The sequence below is a fragment of the Pleurodeles waltl genome, chromosome 4_2, assembly GCF_031143425.1.
Source record: "Pleurodeles waltl isolate 20211129_DDA chromosome 4_2, aPleWal1.hap1.20221129, whole genome shotgun sequence".
Lineage (NCBI taxonomy): Eukaryota > Metazoa > Chordata > Amphibia > Caudata > Salamandridae > Pleurodeles > Pleurodeles waltl.
Window position 1 is genome coordinate 621,740,227 of NC_090443.1, and position 24,765 is coordinate 621,764,991.

A 24,765-nucleotide genomic window follows, 5' to 3' on the forward strand; every position below is an offset into this window, starting at 1 on the left:
TGCAGGTCAGGGGGGTGGTCACTCCCCTTTCCTTTGTCCAGTTTCGCGCCAGAGCAGGGCTGGGGATCCCTAAACCGGTGTAGACTGGCTTATGCAGAGATGGGCACCATCTGTGCCCATCAAAGCATTTCCAGAGGCTGGGGGAGGCTACTCCTTCGCAGCCTTCACACCTATTTCCAAAGGGAGAGGGTGTTACACCCTCTCTCAGAGGAAATCCTTTGTTCTGCCTTCCTGGGCTGCCTGGACCCCAGGAGGGCAGAAACCTGTCTGAGGGGTTGGCAGCAGCAGCTGCAGTGGAGACCCCGGAAAGGCAGTTTGGCAGTACCCGGGTTCTGTGCTATAGACCCAGGGGATCATGGAATTGTCCCCCCAATGCCAGAATGGCATTGGGGTGACAATTCCATGATTCTAGACATGTTACATGGCCATGTTCGGAGTTACCATTGTGACGCTGTACATAGGTAGTGACCTATGTACAGTGTGCACGTGTAATGGTGTCCCCGCACTCACAAAGTCTGGGGAATTTGCCCTGGACGATGTGGGGGCACCTTGGCTAGTGCCAGGGTGCCCTCACACTAAGTAACTTTGCACCCAACCTTCACCAGGTGAAGGTTTGACATTTAGGTCACTTATAAGTTACTTAAGTGCAGTGGTAAATGGCTGTGAAATAACGTGGACGTTATTTCACTCAGGCTGCACTGGCATGCCTGTGTAAGAATTGTCAGAGCTCCCTATGGGTGGCAAAAGAAATGCTGCAGCCCATAGGGATCTCCTGGAACCCCAATACCCTGGGTACATCAGTACCATATACTAGGGAATTATATGGGTGTACCACTATGCCAATGTGAATTGGTGAAATTGGTCATTAGCCTGTTAGTGACAAATTTGGAAAGCAGAGAGAGCATAACCACTGAGGTTCTGGTTAGCAGAGCCTCAGTGAGACAGTTAGTCATCGCACAGGGAACAGATACAGGGCACATACTTATGAGCACTGGGACCCTGCCTGGCAGGGTCCCAGTGACACATAGACTAAAACAACATATGTACAGTGAAATATGGGGGTAACATGCCAGGCAAGATGGTACTTTCCTACACAACCCCCCCCAAACGAAGGACAATAAGACTAGCCATGACGTGATGAGTCTTCATTGTTTAAGTGGAAATATCTGGAGAGTCCATCTGCATTGGAGTGGGTACTCCCAGGTCTATGTTCCACTGTATAGTCCATTCCCTGTAGAGATATGGACCACCTCAACAATTTAGGATTTTCACCTTTCATTTGTTTTAGCCAAAGTAGAGGTTTGTGGTCTGTCTGAACAATAAAGTGAGTGCCAAACAGGTATGGCCTCAACTTTTTCAGTGCCCAGACCTCAGCAAAGGCCTCCCTCTCAATGGCAGACCAAAGCTTTTCTCTAGGGGTCAACCTTATGCTGATAAAAGCAGCTGGTTGATCCTGGCCCACAGATTTCAGTTGTGATAAGATTGCCCCTACCCCTACTTCAGATGCATCAGTTTGAACAATGAATTTCTTGGAGTAACATGGGCTTTTTAGGACAGGTGCAGTGCACATGGCCTGTTTCAGCTCCTCAAAAGCTCTCTGACAGCTAGTTGTCCACCATACCATTTTAGGCATCTTCTTGCTAGTGAGATCATTAAGTGGGGCTGCAATGGAGCCATAGTTTTTAATGAATCTCCTGTAATACCCAGTGAGGCCTAGGAAGGCTCTCACCTGGGTCTGTGTTGTAGGGGGAACCCAATCCATGATAGTTTGGATTTCCCCCTGAAGTGGTGCAATCTGTTCTCCACCTACTAGGTGTCCCAGATAAACCACCTTTCCCTGCCCTATCTGGCACTTTGAGGCCTTGATAGTGAGGCCTGCCTTTTGCAGGGCCTCCAAAACTTTCCAAAGGTGGACAAGGTGCTCATCCCAGGTGGAGCTAAAGACAGCTATATCATCTAGATATGCTGCGCTAAAAGCCTCCAACCCTTGCAGGACTGTGTTCACCCACCTTTGAAAAGTGGCAGGTGCATTTTTCAAACCAAAGGGCATCACTGTAAATTGGTAGTGCCCTCCTATAGTTGAAAATGCAGTTTCACGTTTAGCATCCTCAGCCAATTTGATCTGCCAATACCCTGCAGTCAAATCAAAGGTGCTTAGATACTTGGCAGATGCCAGTGTATTTATGAGCTCATCTGCCCGGGGTATAGGGTGAGCATCAGTTTTTGTTACCTGGTTGAGACCTCTGTAATCAACACAAAACCTCATCTCCCTTTTTCCATCTTTTGAGTGAGGCTTTGGTACAAGCACCACAGGACTCGCCCATGGGCTTTCAGAAGGTTCAACCACTCCTAGATCAAGCATTTTCTGAACTTCTTGCTTTATGCAGTTCCTGACATGGTCAGGCTGCCTATAGATTTTACTCTTGACAGGCATGCTGTCTCCAGTATCAATTGTGTGTTTCCACCAAGATGTGGTGCCTGGCACAGTTGAAAAGAGTTCAGAAAACTGTCCAAGGAGATTTATGCAGTTGTCTTTCTGTTCTGCAGTAAGACAGTCTGCCAAAACTACTCCCTCCACTAAAGCATCCTCTTCAGTGGAGGAGAAGAGATCAGGGAGAGGGTCACTCTCTTCTTCCTGTCCCTCATCTGTTGCCATGAGCAGGGTGAGATCAGCCCTGTCGTAGGGTTTTAGACGGTTGACATAAATCACCCTAAGGGGACTCCTGGCAGTGCTTAGGTCAACCAAGTAGGTGACCTCACCCTTTTTCTCAACAATTAGATGGGTTCCACTTCATTTGTCTTGGAGTGCTCTTGGGGCCACAGGCTCCAATACCCACACCTTCTGTCCTGGTTGGTACAGAATCAGAACAGCCTTCTGGGCATGCCATTGCTTTTGGAGCTCTTGGCTGGCCTGAAGGTTTTTACTGGCCTTTTTCATGTACTCAGTCATTCTGGATCTTAGGCCAAGTACATAGTCCACTATATCCTGTTTGGGAGCTTTTAAAGGTTGTTCCCAACCCTCCTTCACAAGTGTTAGTAGACCTATTACAGGGTGCCCAAAGAGGATTTCAAAGGGGCTGAAGCCCACTCCTTTCTGGGGTACCTCCCTGTAAGCAAAAAGGAGGCAAGGTAACAGGGCATCCCATCTCCTCCTTAGTTTTTCAGGGAGTCCCATTATCATTCCTTTGAGAGTTTTATTAAACCTCTCTACCAGTCCATTAGTCTGTGGATGATAAGGTGTGGTGAATTTGTAGGTTACACCACATTCCTTCCACATAGCCTTCAAGTATGCAGATATAAAGTTGCTACCCCTGTCTGATACAACCTCTTTTGGGAAACCCACCCTGGAAAAGATTCCCAGGAGGGCTTTTGCCACTGCAGGTGCTGTAGTGGTCCTTAGAGGAATTGCTTCAGGATATCTTGTGGCATGGTCCACAACCACCAAGATAAACCTATTGCCTGAAGCAGTAGGAGGGTCAAGGGGGCCAACTATGTCAACCACTACCCTTTCAAAGGGAACCCCAACCACAGGTAGTGGAATAAGGGGAGCCTTTGGTGTGCCACCAGTCTTGCCACTGGCTTGCAGGTCACACAAGATTTACAAAAATCTTTTGTGTCCTCTGAAATCCTAGGCCAGTGAAACAGGGGGACAAGCCTTTCCCATGTTTTGATCTGGCCCAAATGCCCAGCCAAAGGAATGTCATGTGCCAGAGTTAGGAGGAACTCTCTGTACCTCAGGGGAATGACCAGTCTCCTGGCTGCTCCAGGTTTTGGGTCTCTTGCCTCTGTGTACAAGAGGTTGTCCTCCCAGTAAACTCTATGTGAGTCACTGACATCCCCATTTTGCTGTTTGACAGCTTGCTGTCTGAGACCCTCTAATGTGGGACAGGATTGCTGTGCCACACTCAGCTGTTCCCTGGCAGGACCCCCCCCCCCCACCCAAAAGCTCAGCAGTTTCTGCTGCCAGCTCATCTGGTGAAGGGTCTGCACAGGGAGGAAATTCTTCTTCCTCAGAAGGAGAATCATCTGTAGAGGGAGGGATAATGGGTAGGGACTTACCCTTGCTACCCCTAGCTTTAGGGAGCACTTGGTCCATTTTTCCAGGATCCAAGTTACCCTGTCCTTTTTGCTTTTTGGCCTGAGCCCTTGTCAAAGCAAAAATATGCCCAGGAATGCCCAGCATTGCTGCATGAGCCTCCAACTCCACTTCTGCCCAAGCTGATGTCTCTAAATCATTTCCTAGTAGACAGTCTACAGGTAAATCTGAAGCAACCACAACTTTCTTTGGACCAGTAACCCCACCCCAGTTGAGATTCACAACAGCCATGGGGTGGCTAAGAATGTTGTCATGAGCGTCTGTCACTTGGTACTGGTGACCAAGTAGGTGTTGTTCAGGGTGTACCAGTTTCTCTATTACCATGGTAACACTGGCACCGGTGTCCCTATAGGCCTGAACCTCAACACCATTTATTAGGGGAAGTTGCTTGTACTTATCCATATTAAGGGGACAAGCAACCAAGGTGGCCAAATCAATGGCACCTTCAGAGACTAACACAGCCTCTGTGGTCTCCCTAACAAGACCAACCCCAACTAAATTACCAAAAGTGAGCCCAGCAACTCCCTTGGATTGGCTATTAGTAGGTTTGCTCCCACCACCACTGCTATTACTAGGGGCACTAGAGTTTGCAGTAGGGGTTGTGGTAGTGGGAGGTTTGGTGTTTTTCTTTGGATAACTGGCATCAGTTGTCCAATGGCCTTTGACTTTACACAAATAACACCAATGCTTTTTAACTTGATTTGAAGAGGATTTGGACCCACCACCCCCACCAGAGGATTTTTGTGGGCCAGATGAAGACTCATTTTTACTTTTGTCCCCACCCTTGTCAGAAGACTTACCATCCTTCTTCTTTCCATCCTTGTCACCCCCTGTATGAGCTTTTCTGTTCACTCTTGTTCTGACCCATTTGCCTGCCTTCTTTCCCAATTCTTGGGGAGAGGTCAGATCTGAGTCCACTAGATATTGGTGTAACAAGTCAGACACACAGTTATTCATAATATGCTCTCTCAGAATAAGATTATATACAGGCTTTCATAGTCAGAAACCTTACTGCCATGTAACCACCCCTCCAAGGCCTTCACTGAACAGTCAAAAAAGTCTATCCAGTCTTGTGAGGACTCTTTTCTGGTGTCTCTGAACTTAATCCTGTATTGTTCAGTGGTTAAGCCAAATCCATCCAAGAGTGCATCCTTCAAAACTGCAAAATTGTTAGCATCACTTTCTCTGACAGTAAGGAGCCTATCCCTACCCTTTCCATTGAAAGATAGCCACAATATAGCAGCCCACTGCCTTTGAGGGACCCCCTGTACCATACAGGCCCTCTCAAGTGCAGCAAACCACTTGTTGATGTCATCCCCCTCCTTGTAAGGGGGAACTATCTTGTGCAGATTCCTGGAATCATGCTCTTTAACAGGATTACTATCAGGAATACTGCTGTGCCACCATGGGGTCCTAACCCCAATCTCTGTCTCTCCTTCTCCAGGTCTAGGGATTCCCTGTCTAGAGCCAGCTGTTGCTGTTTAAGCTTCAGTCTGGTCTCTTCCACTCTCAACTTTTGAGTTCCCTTTCTAACATGTTGTCTTCAGGGTAGGTGGGTTGGGAATGCTTGGACACTGAGGACAAATTGGAAACAACAGAGGGAGATCTGTCCCTAACAGCTTGGACTCTAACAACCTGGCCTCCAGGAATAAAAACATCCCTACTATGATGGGAGCTCCTATCACTACCAGCATTGCTATGTGGTCTGCTGAGGGGCAGATTTGGAATAGATCCTCCCCACCTCCCTCAAGGGGTTCCCCTGAGTCAGAATGGGAGCTATCTATTAACTTCTCATTTGAAGTGCCAGCTAGGGACTCATCATTCACAATGAGCATGTTATATAGAAACTCTCTTGTAGGGTTCTTTCCTATCACTAAACCTCTATCTAAGCAGAGACTCCTTAGGCTCTTGAAATTTAAATTGTCATAGGTAGTATTGACCATTTTAAGAGCAGACCCTACTTCAGACATGATAGAAGAAGGTTTAGAGACAGTGAGAAGAGAGAAAAAGTTTCAGAGCTTTTTAAAGAACAGAGAAAAAAACTTTTTCAAGCTTTTAGAAACTTTTTAGAAGTTTTGGAGTACTTTTCAGCACTTAGCAGAAAGGGTAAGAGGAGAAAAGCAAAACTTTTTGGTTAAGTGTACATACACTGAACTTGTTTTATATATTATTCTCTTATGAAAAGTACACAATGACAAAGTGGTAAGTAGTTACGAGTACGTATCCCACCGCTGCACAACCAATGTAGGAGGCTGGCCTGGCTTGTAGTGGGTACCAGAGGTACTTATACCTTGTGCCAGGTCCAGTTATCCCTTATTAGTGTACAAGAGGTGTTTTTAGCAGCTTAGGCTGATAGAAGGTAGCTATGGCAAAGCAGCTTAGGCTGAACTAGGAGATATGTAAAGCTCCTACTATACCACTGGTGTCATATGCACAATATCATAAGAAAACACAATACACAGATATACTAAAAATAAAGGTACTTTATTTTTAGGACAATATGCCAAAAGTATCTTAGTGAGTACCCTCAGTATGAGGATGAGAAATATACACAAGATATATGTACACAAACCAAAATTATTCAAGTAATAGCAAAAGGAAGTAATGCAAGCAATGTAAAGTTACAGTAGATTGCAACAGGAGCACATAGGCATAGGGGCAACACAAACCATATACTCCAAAAGTGGAATGCGAACCACGAATGGACCCCAAACCTATGTGAGCTTGTAGAGGGTCGCTGGGACTGTAGGAAAACAGTGAGGGTTAGAAAAATAGCCCACCCCAAGACCCTGAAAGGTAGGTGTAAAGTGCACCTACTACCCCCAGAGAGCACAGAAGTCGTGATAGGGGGATTCTGCAAGGAAAACAAACACCAGCAATGCAACAACAGTGGATTTCCGGACCTGAGTACCTGTAAGACAAGGGGACCAAGTCCAAGAGTCGCGACAGTGTCGAGAGTGGGCAGGAGCCCAGAAAAATGCCAGCTGAGGGTGCAAGGAAGCTGGCACCGGATGGAAGAAGCTTGGTGTTTTGCAAGAACGAAGAGGACTAGGAACTTCCCCTTTGGAGGGTGGATGTCCAACGTCGTGAAGAAGCTTGCAGAGGTGTTCCCACACAGAAAGACCACAAACAAGCCTTGCTAGCTGCAAGGGTTGCGGTTAGGGTTTTTGGATGCTGCTGTGGCCCAGGAGGGACCAGGATGTCGCCACTTGGATGAGAAGACAGAGGGGGTGCCCAGCAAGTCAGGGAGTCCTCACAGAAACAGGCAGCACCCACAGAAGTACCTGAACAGGCACTTAGAAGAAAAGTGAACCGGAGTCCACCCGAAGTCACAAAAGGGAGTCCCACGACGCCGGAGGGCAACTCAGAAGGTTGGCTGTGCACGATGGAAATCCAGGAAGAGTGCACAGGAGCCGGAGCAGCTGCAAATCATGGGGTACCCAGCAATGCAGTCCAGCGTGGGGAGGCAAGGACTTACCTCCACCAAACTTGGACTGAAGAGTCACTGGACTGTGGGAGTCACTTGGACAGAGTTGCTGAGTTCCAGGGACCACGCTTGTCGTGCTGAGAGGGGACCCAGAGGACCGGTGATGCAGTCTTTTGTTGCCTGTGGTTGCAAGGGGAAGATTCCGTCGACCCACGGGAGATTTCTTCAGAGCTCCTGGTGCAAGAAGGAGGCAGGCTGCCCCCAGAGTATGCACCACCTGGAAACAGTCGATAAAGCCGGCAGGATGAAGCGATACAAGGTTGCTAGTAGTCGTCTTGCTACTTTGTTGCAGTTTTGCAGGCGTCCTGAGCAGTCAGCAGTCGATCCTTTGGCAGAAGGTGAAGAGGGAGATGCAGAGGAACTCTGGTGAGCTCTTGCATTCGTTATCTGAAGAATTCCCCAAAGCAGAGACCCTAAATAGCCAGAAAAGGAGGGCTGGCTACCTAGGAAGGAGGATTGGCTACTAAGAGAGGTAATAGCCTCTCAGAAGGAGTCTCTGACGTCACCTGCTGGCACTGGCCACTCAGAGCAGTCCAGTGTGACACCTCTGTTTCCAAGATGAGGGCAAAACTCCAAGGTTGGAGAGGGTCCAAAGTACTATTCTCCTGTGTAAATGCCTTGTTTGTAAGATGGGGGACTTGGCCAGAGGACAGGGACCCAAGCGTCCTCTAAGTGAGAAAATACAATATCTAAAAGAGGTAAAGTCCCACTCAAAAGTTCTTGAGATTATCAAATTCGAAGTTTATTATATTACTTGTTCCAACATTATTTCCAAATGTTCCAAAAAGTAATTTCATTTCCTTTGGCGAAAGCAACATCCAATATAATGGCGCAAAAAAGAAAGAAACAGCCAAGTCATTTCATTTCCTTTGGCGAAAGCAACATCCAATATAATGGCGCAAAAAAGAAAGAAACAGCCAACACGTGTTTCGCCCCCTCAGGCATTATAAGCCGGGGCTTTCTCAAGGCTGAAAAAGAAAGAGAATCAACGCTCGTTGGTGGTATTACAAAGAATTATTTAAAAAAATTAAATATATGTAAAAGAAAAAAGATAGTATCAAAAACCTTCAAAAGCCACCAATGTGTGTACAAGAGAACCAGATATTGTGCAAAAAGATGTCACGATATTGTGCAAGAAGTGTCAACGATAAAGAAGCGCAATTATTAGTGAATAATTTCACGCTAGGAATATGGATTACAGAAAGGTGTGCAAGGAAATAATAGGCGTATCTAGTACTCAAAAAGAACAAGTGTCATAGCACTCGTGATATCAAGTTAGAAGTTACTCATATGTCCAGTCTTCTTCGTAAATTGACAACCAACTCGTGTTTGTATCAGAGTCCAATTGTATTCATAGTGTTCAAATATCATCCATAGGAACAGCCAACACGTGTTTCATCCTCTGAGAAGTATCTCTCTTAAGGACTTCATCAGGGCTTAATGTAATATATACAATCCAAAATAGTCATAATGTCGAGGTAGTCTCTGTTTACATCTCTTGTACGAAAAATCATTTAAAGTAAGTTTAGGAAAACAGCCGAGCGGTCCAATTCACCCTGCAGCGTTCCCGAATCCTCAAGCAGCATTGTATCAGAACATCCGGAAAACGATTTTTCGTACAAGAGATGTAAACGGAGACTACCTCGACATTATGACTATTTTGGATTGTATATATTACATTAAGCCCTGATGAAGTCCTTAAGAGAGATACTTCTCAGAGGATGAAACACGTGTTGGCTGTTCCTATGGATGATATTTGAACACTATGAATAAAATTGGACTCTGATACAAACACGAGTTGGTTGTCAATTTACGAAGAAGACTGGACATATGAGTAACTTCTAACTTGATATCACGAGTGCTATGACACTTGTTCTTTTTCTGTTTTGTTTCCCTTGAAACATTGGAGGATTAAGGAAGATCCTCTTGTCAGAAGCTCCATGCCATGAACGGAATGTGTTGTTATTTGATGGACTTACTGTGAGCGCCCAAATCCTATGAATATCTTCCTTTTTGGCACTGTATCTAGTACTCAAGTCTGGACAAAGATGTAGATATCCCAAGAAGACAAGATATACACCCGTGCTAAAGAAGATTATATAAAAGAATACATTAAAGCTAGTAGAATCAACGATTATGGAACAATATAAGTAAAGCTAAACATAACATAAAGGTGAGCATACAATTGTAATATAATAAAAAATCAATAAGCAAACGCATTCTGTTGTTAACTAAATTGAACAATTGTTAAAGCATTTCTGATATTAAAAGAAAGAATAATACGAAACATATTATGTTATAGTTATACCGAAACTCTCAGGTTATTAATAGACATGTTTGCGATATGTTACAGGTCCCTTTGCTCGAGGGGACCATCTTGTTAATAAATTGTATTTATAAGATTAGAAGAGTACGCTAAGTCAAATTAGCAGAGTTGCTATATAAAGCGCAAAGGGCGTTCCTACGTCTTGCCTAAAAATTACATGAATGTCAAAAAACGCCAGCTATCAATGGCGAGAGACCACGGCAGCAAGAAACGGGCGTATTAAGCGTCGCGCTTGCTGTGAGCAAGGCTTTATCCGCTAGGAACTGCCTTGCGTCGTTCGGTTTGCAATTGAAACAAACGACGGATTATTATTATTTCTAGCACGTAAAAAGAGAAAGGAAAATGGCGGCCGCCATTCTTAAACAGTGTTATTGATCGAAATAATGAATACAAAATCAACTTATATAATCACAATATATACGCTAATGCTGAGGCATGTAAGACATTAGGCATCAACACCTTAGATGAAATAAAAAGTAAATAGTCGAAAGTAAAGGGCAAAATTTAAGGAAGAAAAAGAGGTAAAATAAAAAAAGAAAGGAAAATGAACAAATGAGATTCTAGCTTCAGTGGGAGAATAGGAGACCAGTAGGTCTAAAAACGAACTTGGTGGTCAAATAATAATAAAATAAGCAGAAAGAGAGTAAAAGAAGAAGAAAAAAGCAAAAGATGTAAAACAAAAAATAAATTCAAAAGAACGGCATTGGGGCATACAATAATCTCAGTTGAGCTTTCATCCAATGAAATAAAAGTTCAAACGCAAACTATTTTGTATACACTCAATTACAGAAAGCAAGAAATAAAACAATATGTAAATGTAAAGTTAGAGTCCTTTTTTCTACAATGACCAGAAATGCCATTCATGATCTTTGTTAAGACCCTTGTTGACTGTATCATATTTGATAATGAGGCGACTTTCTTCTTGCCGTAATCGCACAGACCTGTTACCACCTCGCGGGGAGGGTAAGATGCGTTGTAAACCACTGAAGGTAAAGGTACATTGTTGTGAATGATAGTTATTAAAATGTTCAACCAGTGGTGCTTGAATATCCAATTTTTGTATGTTCCGAAAATGTTCCTGGATTCTAGCTTTTAATGGACGAATCGTGCTGCCAATATAGGTTAAATTACATGGACACCAAATGGCATGGATGACATAGGTGCTAGCACAGTTAATAAAGTCAGAGATCCGGTGTGTATGATTATTGATGTTAACCGATGTAGATTTGGAAAGGCCCAATTTACATACAGAACATTTAGTACAAGTGAAGAAACCTTTTGGTTTTGCGGGTAAAAAAGTAGTAGAAGGTCTTTGTTGGAAAAAAGAAGGACAAAGTTTATTCCGTAGGTTAGGTGCCCTCCTGAAGCCTATTTGAGGGTGATTGGTAATAAATTGATTAATCGAAGAGTTATTCAAAAGTAAAAACCAGTATTTTCTGAGTGATTTACGAATAACATTATGACCATTATGAAAGGTGGTGATAAAACGAACTGATTCGTTCTTGATGTTTTTTTTAGGTGTATTTAACAGTAAATTCTGGTCCATATTTCTCACTTCATCTCTGATGATATCTAAAGGGGCCTTATTATACCCCCTTGATATAAGTCTCTTAGTCATGTCGGAGGACGTATTATCAAAATCTGAGATATTAGTGCAGTTAAGTCTGGCTCGTCTAAATTCTCCTTTTGGTATGTTTCTAATGGTACTAGGTGAATGGCAACTAGTAGCATGGAGAATAGAATTAGCTGATGTCGTTTTTCGAAAAAAAATTGTCTGAAGTTTGTTATCTTCAACAAGGATCAAAAGATCAAGATATTCAATTGAAGAGTTAGAGATTTGATAGGTTACATCTATATCCCAAGGATTTGGTTTAAGAGACTGAATGAATTGTTGAAGAAAGACTTTTGAACCTTGCCATATGAGCAAAATATCATCAATGTATCGCCCCCAAAATATAATGTGTTTGGTAAACAGTTGGGAGCGATCTGACCAGAGCCAATAGTTTTTCACGGCTCCCATCAGAATACATGCGTAGGATGGAGCAAATTTTGCCCCCATCGCAGTTCCTTGGAGCTGAACATAAAAATTACCATCAAAAAGAAAATAGTTGTTCTCAAGGCAAAATTTAAGAAAATCCAAAATCATCATGTTCCGTGTCAAATATTTCACTGATCTGGTATATAAGCACTTATTCACTGCTGCAAGACCATCTTGGTGTTTAATCGATGTATAGAGACTGACAACATCAATAGTCACTAGAAAAAAATCTGGTTGCCACTCTATGTCTTGTAGTTTTTGCAGAATATCTTTGGTGTCTCTGACATATGAGGATAAATTTGTCATGAATGGTTGAAGCTCCCTATCGATAAGAGAACCCAACTTAGAACATATAGAGTTTATTCCTGAAATTATGGGTCTACCCTTTGGTGGATGTCCTGTTTTGTGAATTTTGGGAAGAAGGTACAGGGTCGGGATGGTGGGAAATTGAGGAAAAAGAAAGTTTTTTTCAGAGCTAGACAGCATGTGGAGGGAGTGCCAATGTTCCAACAAATCAAATAATTGTTGTTGTATTTCTATTGTTGGGTTATGTAAAAGTTTTTTATAGCATGTTGTATCTTGTAATTGACGATAGGCTTCAGTGAGGTAGTCTTCAGTGTTAAGAATAACAATATTGCCTCCTTTGTCTGCCTCTTTGATGATAATACTGTTATTAGTTCTTAAACGTTCAAGTGCTGTTACCTGTTTATTTTGAATATTAGTTGGTAAATATCTTCGTCGGGCACAATATCGTTTATACTCACGGTCAAGATCACTTAGTGCTGCTTTTGAAAATAAGTCAATAGAATTTCCCGCCGGAAGAACAGGAGTAAATGTGGATTTAGTACGGAGATCAGAAGAAACATTGACAAGTATTGAAATCAAGTTCTTGAGCAATAGAGGACGATGTAACATCTGGTTCAGTAATGTTAGAAAGATTACAAAGAAGAGAGATATCAGATAAATCTTGGACTGTAATGTCATGAGAGGGATTTATAGACGGTGATGAACTAGAAGTTGTAGGTAAAGATGCAAAGAAAGATTTAAGTTTAAGATGTCGAATAAATTTAAACATGTCAATTTTAGTTTGAGTAATGTCCCAGAAGTGAGTTGGGCAGAAGGACAAACCCCGATTTAAGATGGATTGATCAATTGTAGATAACTCATACGTAGATAAATTCACAGTCAGGTTGTCTTTGGTCAAGGTAGAGTTGTTTTGCTCCGAGCTCTGGTTTGTATGCCTGAGGTACTTGGGATTGCTTGAGTAATATCTGGTGATTTCACTCTTGAGTCCTTTAAAGTTCCCAGGCGATGGCGTCTTGCCTCCTCGAAAAAATTCACTTGTGGTCTGGACAGAGTACAAGTTAGAGAATCATCTGTTGACTCAACTTCAGATGAGGAAGGAGTATCGTGGCTAATTGTAGGTTCCAGTGGGAGATTTGAGTCTTTTATATTGTCATATTTCTTACTAAACGTGTACACTCTCCCGTGTTGGTAATCAAATAGGTCTCTGCAAAACTTCCTGTTCTTCCTCTGTATTATGTCTTCCTCATATCTATCTATGATATTGTTAAGGATGGCATAATTTTTTGTGGTGATTTCTCCCCAATTTGCCTCTTCTATGCGTTGGGTCAAATTGTCAACTTCCTTACGATATTTATCATATTCTTCCTCCGAAATTTCTATTAGTTGTTTGATCATGTTGATAGATGCTGTTTTAAGGTTAGTTTCCCATCTCTGTAATTGTTCTAGAGATGTGGTATCCATAGGTGGGAAGATCAGAATACGAAGCCCCCGTGGAATTCGGTCATTTTCCAGGTATTTTTTCAACGAAGCTATTTCCCACCATTTGGAAGTTTCCTTTTTTAAGGATTTTTCCAGAGCCAAGAACCTGATTTTAGCAGAGAGTAAGTTCGGAGTGGAAAGGTGGGGAATACCCTCCCCAGTTGGACGGTGTAGACTGGCTTATGCAGAGATGGGCACCATCTGTGCCCATCAAAGCATTTCCAGAGGCTGGGGGAGGCTACGTCTCCCTAGCCTTGACACCTATTTCCAAAGGGAGAGGGTGTTACACCCTCTCTCAGAGGAAATCCTTTGTTCTGCCTTCCTGGGCCAAGGCTGCCTGGACCCCAGGAGGGCAGAAACCTGTCTGAGGGGTTGGCAGCAGCTGCAGTGGAGACCCCGGAAAGGCAGATTGGCAGTACCCGGGTTCTGTGCTAGAGACCCGGGGGATCATGGAATTGTCACCCCAATGCCAGAATGGCATTGGGGTGACAATTCCATGATCTTAGACATGTTACATGGCCATGTTCGGAGTTACCACTGTGAAGCTGTACATAGGTAGTGACCTATGTACAGTGCACGCGTGTAATGGTGTCCCCGCACTCACAAAGTCCGGGGAATTTGCCCTGGACGATGTGGGGGCACCTTGGCTAGTGCCAGGGTGCCCTCACACTAAGTAACTTTGCACCCAAACTTCACCAGATGAAGGTTATACATATAGGTGACTTATAAGTTACTTAAGTGCAGTGGTAAATGGCTGTGAAATAACATGGACGTTATTTCACTCAGGCTGCACTGGCAGGCCTGTGTAAGAATTGTCAGAGCTCCCTATGGGTGGCAAAAGAAATGCTGCAGCCCATAGGGATCTCCTGGAACCCCAATACCCATGGTACCTCAGTACCATATACTAGGGAATTATATAGGTGTACCAGTATGCCAATGTGAATTGGTGAAATTGGTCACTAGCCTGTTAGTGACAAATTTGGAAAGCAGAGAGAGCATAACCACTGAGGTTCTGGTTAGCAGAGCCTCAGTGAGACAGTTAGTCATCACACAGGGAACACATACAGGGCACATACTTATGAGCACTGGGGCCCTGCCTGGCAGGGTCCCAGTGACACATAGACTAAAACAACATATGTACAGTGAAATATGGGGGTAACATGCCAGACAAGGTGGTACTTTCCTACACTACTCCACTGTAAATAGCTACTATGTCTGTACAAAGCATGCATTTTCTCTATATATGCATTCAACAGGGCAGCACCACTATTAAGGCTGAAATATTTCACAGTTCAGATCTCTTCAGTGTGTATTCAACTTCTCATTCATAAATAGTGCAATGAGTCACTGTTGTGCAACTCCCACAATAAAACTATTAAGGAGTTGCAGAAAATAATATTCAATCAACCTCTTATGTTCACATAATTAATGTGATCCCCTGTGCATGTTGGACCTTAGAACCCTCCCTCATGGTGCATTTCAGGCAAAATAAAAGCAGTCAGTTTTTCTTTACAATACTGCTCTTGCACTGAGTTCAGTTAAAACTCTGTGAGATTTCTCAGAATTCCTCAATGAAACAATTTCTCAATGATACTTCTAATGCCAGGGGGCATGTAAGTATAAACAATGGGCTACTATGCAAAATCTTGGGTGGGGTTACCTCTATTTCTTGATTAAATCTCTGTCTCGCATCCAAGGTTAGTGTTTGCTATGGTAATAGCAGAAAAGCTTCACTGTTTACCTAGCTGTTATATAAGCAGCTGAAAGTATGTGTTGTTATGCCAAGTGGAGATTTTAACAGGCACTTACTACCATGTAAAATACAATTGACACCCATCTCCTTTTCAAGTTAGTTCTAAATCTAGCTTAAATTCAATTTTCAGCCAAATAGCACTATCTCATAGGTCTAAAGGTCACAATAGCCATCAAGTTAGTTCTAAGTCTACCTTAAATGCAATTTTCAGCCAAATAGCACTATCTCATAGGTTTAAAGGTGCCAGTAGCCATCAAAGAGAATGTCTGTAGGTTTCCATCTTAATTTCGGTCACATGACACAGAATGCCACACCATCTTACCAAGGGTCAAGACACAGACTATTGGGAGGCCGTTTATGGAGTTTTCATGTACTTCCCAAATGATCATGTTTCTTTAGTGGGAGCTTAAAATAATGTAGACGCACAACAGTAAGATTCTAAATGTAGCTTTATCATTCAGCAGCTGTGAAGAGCTAAGTACCAGATGAACTCGCTAAATTTACAGAAGCTAACATGGTGTTTTATAGATTACAATATATATAGCACAATTTGCACAAATGATAAACAGCCACATAGCCAATGACAGCCAGTTAGGTGGCGAAAGAGGAAGCGTTTTGCCAATCATTAATCATAATAAGAGCTTTAGCTATACATGGGTATCGATTCATGAAATTAGGAAAGGAAGCATAGCCACAGTTTGAGATGTTGTCTTGTGACATTATCATTTCTGAAACCCTTATGGTTACAGTTCAATTTCACTTAGCGGCCAGCGGCTTGTGAGAACTCTGCAGGCTTGATCCTATTGAGTGTGACAAATATCAAACTGAATACAAATGGATTCCACAGTCTCCTCCTCTGACACTCATTAGTGCTATTTAATCAAGCTTAATGTCCATAATTTTCCTTGTTTCCTACTCAATTGAGGAATCAGCTCTATGTCTTCGTATGTGTGTGGGCCTACAATTTTAGGTATTTTAGTTGGGATGTATCGTGGAACAGCTGTAATATTATGCAAAGAAGCACCAAGATGTCAAATGCCATCAATATTGCTTCCAAAATACATACCCGCCATCCACCCAACCAGGCAGCCAGAGAATCCCATAATCTTCAATCCTGTATGCTTCCCTACTTATCTGATGGATCTTATATATTGCCTGTCTAATGTTACCACTGTTGTCCGGAATGTAGGAACAACACTTTTGGCCCACCCCATGGCACACTCTGCCTTCCCTACTGAGCAAAATATCTAATGTCCTGTATAGCTACCATCCTTTTTGCAGTCATTTAATCTGTGATATTTTTCTAGGGCAACAACTTTCCCAACTGATTTATCCTGTGACTATTATGAGACATCCCTAGTGGTGATACTATTATCCCTACACCTGTTAGCATGTTACTAACCCAATTGACCATTCGCCTGTGCTCCAACATACGTTTGCTTGCTGCAACCCCCACTTCAGCCACATGATGAACATAGAACATCCTGGCTACAATACAGCAAAAGGTGTCAACTTCCATACCAACCTTGGAGCAGATAAAAGTGAGCTAATTTGCCACAAACAAAAAACATCCCCTGATTTCCTGTTATATCCAATTATTGGAGACAACCCCGCAACCTTTCCTTCCTTCCCACTGGAAGTGTGTAAATGTATATAATGTTGGCAGGTGCTATTCCCGGTGTATACATTTCAGTCCAGAGGTTTATTTCCTTTTAGATGCATCAAGTAATCAATTAGACTGCAGTTCTTCTCTTCTTCCTCTGACAATTGTGAGAATAACCTGCAAGGGAATGGGGTGGTAAATGGTTTTATTCTAAATATGGGAGTCTAAAGCTTGTTCTCAAGTGCCTCTAACACTATCAGGCTATTGTTTCTCAATCCTATCCAAGGCATTTTGTCACATTGTTTCATTAGAGAAATTACTTCTGATTTGGTGTCCCTTGTTGAGCAAGAGTGTTAGGCTTGTCAGCCTTAGGGTGGTCTTCCCCAAAAATTTCTGATTTCACACTCGTATGTTGCTGGTATAATTTTTGTTGGCTTTGGGACTCTGCACTTTACCATTGCTAACCAGTGCTAAAGTTCTTGTGCTCTCTCCCTAACACACAAAATTGGCTTACACCTGATTGGCATATATAATTTACTTATAAGTCCCTAGTAAAGTGGTATACGATAATCCCAGGGACTGTAAATGGAATGCCACTTGTGGACTTGCAGTCATCATGTCTCAGGTCCGCTGTTTCAACTTCGCAATATAACCGCCTTCTCAAGCCTTAAACTCCTCTTTAAGTGCATATAAGGCATCCCTAAGGTAGGCCATAGGGCAAGGTGCATTGTAATTAAAAGGTTGGACATGTACTTTTAAGTTTTACCTGTCATGGTACTGAAAAGTCCTACCTTTGTTTTTCACTACTGTCCTAACTTTTGATTGGGAACAGGTGGACTCTTTAATGGTAACGTCATATTTTCAGTTACTATTTTGAAAATGCTACATTTAGAAAGTAAGCATTTTCCTGCCCTATTTGCTACCTGCAGCCCGTTCCTGCGTCACATGATTGGGTGTAGCTGACAGTTGGACTTTGTTTATTCCTCCCAGACAGCCACCCACTAGAGGGATTAGATGCACCGGGATGGACCATCAACTTGCAGGATGGGGGTGGGTGCGTAGCTGGACATAGCTCCACTTGCAAGTCAATATCCACTCTTCAGGTCATTTTCTGTACCTGCGTAAGGACTCTCAGAGGACTACCTCCTAATATGGCGTGCTGTGTACTCCAGAAGACTGTCTTGCTGCACCTGGAAGTACTGGATTGCTACCTGAAGTCTGCCTTGGATCTTCAGAGGCCTGCTCTGCTGTTTGAGAACTGTTCTATTGTTGAACCAAGAGCTACCAAAGTGACTCCAAATGCTAGTTGTCTGGCTTCCTGATCAGAGCCACAGAATAGGAAATGCTCCACCCATCTTGAACCTTCAACTGGATCCAGCTTGAGTGAGTCCTAACTCTACAAGTGGTACCCCTATAGTCGTGGATCCTTGGAAGTGATGTGAAAGGTGCCCAGATAGCCAACACTTGGCTATCTGGAACTTGGAACTTAGAATATTTTTGGCTCAAAAATGCTCTGTGAACTGAGGAAACCAGGACAAACCTGCTCATCTGTCAGCCTAAGGTCATTGCTGGTTGGCCTGACTTCACAGCAGCTCCCACTACATTCTTCTACGCAGTAGCAAATCCAGTTCTGCAGTCCTTTGGCAAAGGAAGATTTTTGACTTCCAAAAATGAAATTGAATCTGAACATAGAAATCTTCACTGCGACTTTCCCCAGTGGCTCACTGACAACAGTGCTCCCTCCTCGGACACCGCCTGCAGCCTTGACCCACAGAACTTTACCTGCTCAGAACAATGTTCTTCAAAATTTCTTCTAAGTCCAAAGGTAAGCGCTGACTGGGCCCAATCATATCTGTTAGACCCGGCAGCCTTAGGGTGGTCATCCCCCAACTTTTTGCATGCCTCCCTCCACTTTTCTGACACTATTTTTGCTGGTTTTAGGACTCTGCGCACTTTACCACTGCTAATCAGTGCTGAAGTGCATATGTTCCCTCCCTTAAACATGGTGGCATTGGTTCATACGCAATTGGCATATTTGATCTACTTGTAAGTCCCTACTAAAGTACAGTACATGTGCCCAAGGCCTGTATGTTGTGCTACTAGTGGGCCTGCAGCACTGGTTGTGCTACCCACATAAGTAGCCCCATAACCATGTTTCAGGCCTGCCACTGCAAGGCCTGTGTGCACAGTTTCACTGCCACTCCGACTTTGCATTTAAAAGTACTTGTCAAGCTTTAAACTCCCCTTTTTCTACATATGTCACCTCTAATGTAGGCAATAGATAACCCATATGGCAGGGTGCTACGTGGGTAAAAGGCAGGACATGTACATCTGTGTTATATGTCCTGGTATTTGAAAACTCCTAAATTTGTTTTCCAATACTGTAAGGCTTGCTCCCTTCATCGGATACCATTAGGGCTACCCTCTTATACCGTTTGAGGGATTGAGTCTGATCAGAAAGGGGTAACCAGGCCATATTTAGTATGGCCCGAATGGTAATACAAAATCCTGCTTATTGGTAAAGTTGGATTTTATATTACTATTTTAGAAATGCCACTTTGATAAAGTTAGCATTTCCCTGCACTTAAAAAAATCCATCTGTGCCTTACAGCCTGTCTCCAATCCACGTCTGGCTGGGCTGGTTGACAGCTCCCTTGTGCATTTCACCCAGACAACCACAAACACAGGATACTCAGTCACACCTTCACTCATCTGAATACTGAATGGGTATTCCTGGCCTGTGAGGGTGGATGGCCTGTCACTTACATTTCAATGGATAGTTGCCTGTCCTCTCACAATGGACTGCCAAAACCCCTACTGGGACCCTGCAGACAGACTTGTACTGAAAGGGGACATTGTGCACTTCAAAACCACTCTTTGAGGTCTCCCCCACTTCAAAGGCATTTTTGGGTATATAAACTGGATCCCTGACCCCACCAAACTAGACACTTCAGGACCTGAACCTGCAACCTGTCAAGAGAAACTGCCTGGATGCCCAAAGGACTCATCTGGACTGATTTGCTGTGAAGGACTGCTGCCCTGCTGTTGCCCTGCTGCCCTATGACCTTGCTGAGAAGTCCTCTCCAAGGGCTTGGATAGAGCTTGGCTCCTGTTTTCTCAAGTCTCAGGGCCAAAAAGACTTAGGTCCTCATTCCGACTTAGGTGGGCGGCGGGCGCCGCCCGCCAAGCGGAAACCGCCATTTGGCCGCTCTGCGGTCAAAAGACCGCAGAGGCCATTCTGCCTTTCCCGCTGGGCCGGCGGGTGCCCGCCAAAGGAGCGCCCGCCGGCCCAGCGGGAAAGTCCCTGCAACAATGAAGCCGGCTCCAAATGGAGCCAGCGGAGTTGCAGGGGTGCGACGGGTGCAGTTGCACCCATCGCGATTTGCACTGTCTGCAATGCAGACAGTGAAAATCTTTATGGGGCCCTGTTAGGGGGCCCCTGCACTGCCCATGCCAGTGGCATGGACAGTGCAGGGGCCCCCAGGGGCCCCACGACACCCGTTCCTGCCATCCTGTTCCTGGCGGTAAAAACCGCCAGGAACAGGATGGCGGGAAGGGGGTCGGAATCTCCATGGCGGCGCTGCTTGCAGCGCCGCCATGGAGATTCAGCCCATGCAGGGGAAATCCGGCGGGAAACCGCCAGATTCCCTTTTCTGACCGCGGCTTTAACGCCGCAGTCAGAATGGGCTGGGAAGCACCGCCAGCCTGTTGGCGGTGCTTCCGTGGTCGTCGACCCTGGCGGTCATAATCTCTTCAAGGAACTCCTTGTGCGCCGATAATCTATGCACAGCCTGCCGGAAACGACACACAACCTGCCCTGCAACGAGAATATCACCGCACACCCGAACCACAAAGACACAGCCCAACTTCCCGAGCGAAGATCGACACAGCACCTGCTTTGCAAACGGAACTTCGATGCGCAGCCCTACCGGATTGACGCACAGCCAAGCCAGAACGACACAGCCCGACTTCTTGAGTGAAGAATCAATGCAGCACCTGCTGTGAGACAGAAACTCCGACGCATTGCCTACCAGATCAACGCTATGCCTGTGACTTCATCCCACACGCACACCCAGGATTTCCCTGCATCATCCCTGGGCATGAAAGAGAAACCTGCCTCGCAGTGAGAAACCAAGATTGCGCGATGGAAATTGACGCAAAGCCCCGTGCAGCGTGGAAAGAAACAACTCATCGTCTCTGCTGAGCCGGCAATTCCGACACACACCCTATTTTTCCACGCATCTCCCACACGTCTACATGCATGTAATGTTTTACGCAAACCAGGTACTTTGTGAAATAAAGAGACAACTGCTGATTTCTAAGATTTAAGACTCTTTTTAATCTTGCAAAAGTGACATCTCAACTTGTGCTTAATGAATCTTCATCATTTTGACCTTAATTTAACCAGATACATATCTTATATTTTTCCAAACCTGTGTAGTGTATTTTTGTGGTATTTTCACTGTGCTACTGTATGATTTATTGCACAAATACTTTACACATTGCCTTCTGAGTTAAGCCTGATGGCTCAGTGCCAAGCTACCAGAGGGTGGGCACAGGATAATTTTGGTTGTGTTGTGACTTACCCGGACTAGGATTGTGGGCCCTATTTGTACAAGGGTGTATACCTCTACCAATTAGAGGCCCCATTTCTAACATTATCCAACCCGCCCTTCATCATAGTCAGCCATATTTCTCGAATTTGGCTCAGTCTTGCAAGACTAGGGGCCTCATTGGGCAACGGAAGCACCGCCAACAGGCTGGCGGTGCTGCAGTGCCCATTCTGACCGCGGCGGTAAAGCCGCGGTCAGAAAAGGGGATCCGGCGGTTTCCCGCCGGATTTCCCCTGGCTGGGCTGAACCTTCATGGCGGCGCTGCAAGCAGCGCCGCCATGGGGATTCCGACCCCCTTCCCGCCAGCCTGTTTCTGGCGGTTTTGACCGGCAGGAACAGGATGGCGGGAACGGGTGTTGTGGGGCCCCTGGGGGCCCCTGCACTGCCCATGCCACTGGCATGGGCAGTGCAGGGGCCCCCTAACAGGGCCCCAGCATGATTTTCACTGTCTGCATAGCAGACAGTGAAAATCGCGACGGGTGCAACTGCACCCGTCGCACCCCTGCAACACCGCCGGCTCCATTCGGAGCCGGCCTCTGTGTTGCAGGGCCTTTCCCGCTGGGCCGGCGGGCGCTCCCTTGGCGGGCGCCCGCCAGCCCAGCGGGAAAGTCAGAATGGCCTCTGCGGTCTTCTGACCGCGGAGCGGCCATTTGGCGGTTCCCGCCAGGCGGGCGGCGTCCGCCGCCCACCCGGGTCAGAATGACCCTCTAGATGTCTGTGGTTGGCACTTTGATCTTTTTGGCGCTAGTTTTTACCCTAAACTTTAAAAAATCATAAATCCAGTTCTATTAATTGGATTTTGTTGTTTTGGTGTCAGATAATTTGTTGAAATCTGCTCTAATTTTCTAAATTGGTTTGAGATTTTTCTTATGTTGTGTTTTTATTTGTATGTGATTTCACAGAAAAATTATTTCCTGGAATACCATTACTGAGAAACCTTGTTTTCAATGCTAGCCCATTAGTGCTGGGAAACTCATAGTTACTTTTTACATTGAGGCATACATTTATTGTGAAAGCTGTTTAATCACTTTCATTGCATGGCTAGCTGAAGATAACATGCCCCTTTGTTCAATGCAAATATCTCCTTCTCAAACTACAGTGGTTATGTACATAAACAGAATTGTCAGCATGCACACTAAACATATACAGTTAGCTTGGCATAGCAAAGGAATTAAAAAGAGTGTGTATACCATGCCTAAAATGGCAAAAAACATTTAACCCTTGTGAAAGTAGGATTTCAGTCATAAAATATGACCAAATGTATGTTTTACGGAGTAAAATCACTGAAATTAACGTGTACTTTTATCTTGCATTTTCCCACTTGTGAAAGGTAAAGAAGAACTTAATTTGAAATTAAGAATTATAACATAAATTCATTTTTGTCTTGATTCATCTGCAAATACTGGTCACTATGTTTTTGGTAATTGGATCTATTTGAACATATCTCTATTCTCAATATATTTCGATCTTCATTAAATAATGCATCTGATATCACTAATTTGTAAAATTAAAGTCCAGGACTGGATACGTATTGACATCACCGGTAAAAGTAAGAGGAAGATTTAGCAAGACTTTTTGCCAGTGAACACCCACGCAAAATGACCCAAACTGACGCAAAGTCTTGATAAAGTATTTTTGAGCTGGGCAGTATACTTTAAAGTCACACAAATAGCACTCTGCACTGCTTTGCATTACTGTACGTCAAGAGAGCATCCCATGTGGGATAGAGGAGCATTCTCATGCTAGCAGCTAGCTATGTTTTTTGATGCAAAGTCCCATCTAGTAGTATTTAGAGATAGGGCTTTGCATCAAAAAAATAATACCTCCCTGAGGCTGGCGTTAATAAGGAAGAATGTTTTCATTTCTCCTATATTTCACAAATTGCATTTGTGCTGCACTGTACAGCAAACATCCAATGCATGAAAAGTTTGAAAGTTATTCTAAGCATACTACTGTGTACTGGAATGACATTCTTCCAGTACAAAACCTATGCTTGAAATCACACATGCAACTTTGACTGTGTCACAAAGGCATGTGTGTTGTGTTGCGGGGCTGCCTATCTGTGCACAAGCCCTGTGGAAGAGAACACCAGACCCATATCTTAGTATATACACTACACAATGTTTTCTCGCAATAGTGAAATAAAATACAGTAACCTTAGTTGCTTCACTTCATTGTGCTAAAATTTCATAAATCTGCCACTGTGCATGCCATGTCTTAAGTCGGAAAAGAAAGATAACAAATTGCACTGCAATATGTAAATTATCATAAACAGACAAATAATGGAATAAGCATGTGCACAGTAATGTATTGTTACTGAGAGGTGATCATCCCAAAAAAGGCAGTGATTCATGCAACAAGGATAATTAAGTATTCCACTACCCAGTAGAATGTAAGAAGAACCCAAAAATGCATTAAGCATTATCACTGATTAGTTCCCTACGTCAAATGTATTTTCTTCATCACAGTCTTACATATTAAATGGAAATCAAACCTGCATCAATGCATCTACTTTTTTTCTGCCCATTCGTCAGCCTGTTGAAGGTGTGCCTTCTGTCTCACCACATCTGTATGGGAAGGGACTATACTTATCTCTATGTTTATTTGCATGTGTTAGGCATCTAACTATTAGTTTACTATTTCTGTCTCTCGATCAGGCTGATTCCTCACAATGTAGAACCCTACTTGAGTTATACCCCCTACCCTATGATGGCCTCTCTTTCTCTCTCCTGCATCCTAAATTCTATCTTATTGCTTGCATCCCCCTTGCCAGCCAGATGCTTAAGGTCAACAACTAACTACTGCTATGTTTTGGGAAGACAAGTCCATTCTGAAGAGGCATTTCTTATTTTCTCCTACTTGTTTCTTCCTTTGCACTCTTTGTCTGTGTATGTGGATAACTGCACGTCAGACCGTCTATGTATGTAGGTTTCATCTGGTGTCGTAACTATTGAGATACATGATACCCACTTTGAATGGTGTCAGGGGTGTAGTGAGGTCCACTGTAATGAAACTCAAAAAAAGACAGTGCACTACCTGGAACAACGTTTCTGGGCAGAACTCT

General features: G+C 43.9%; 1 protein-coding gene across 1 annotated transcript in view; it reads right to left on the reverse strand.

The window, feature by feature from the left end:
• Nucleotides 1–24,765, reverse strand: part of DNASE2B (deoxyribonuclease 2 beta) — a 199,659-nt gene that overhangs the window by 106,749 nt on the left and 68,145 nt on the right. The gene's annotated exons all lie outside the window — the stretch shown is intronic.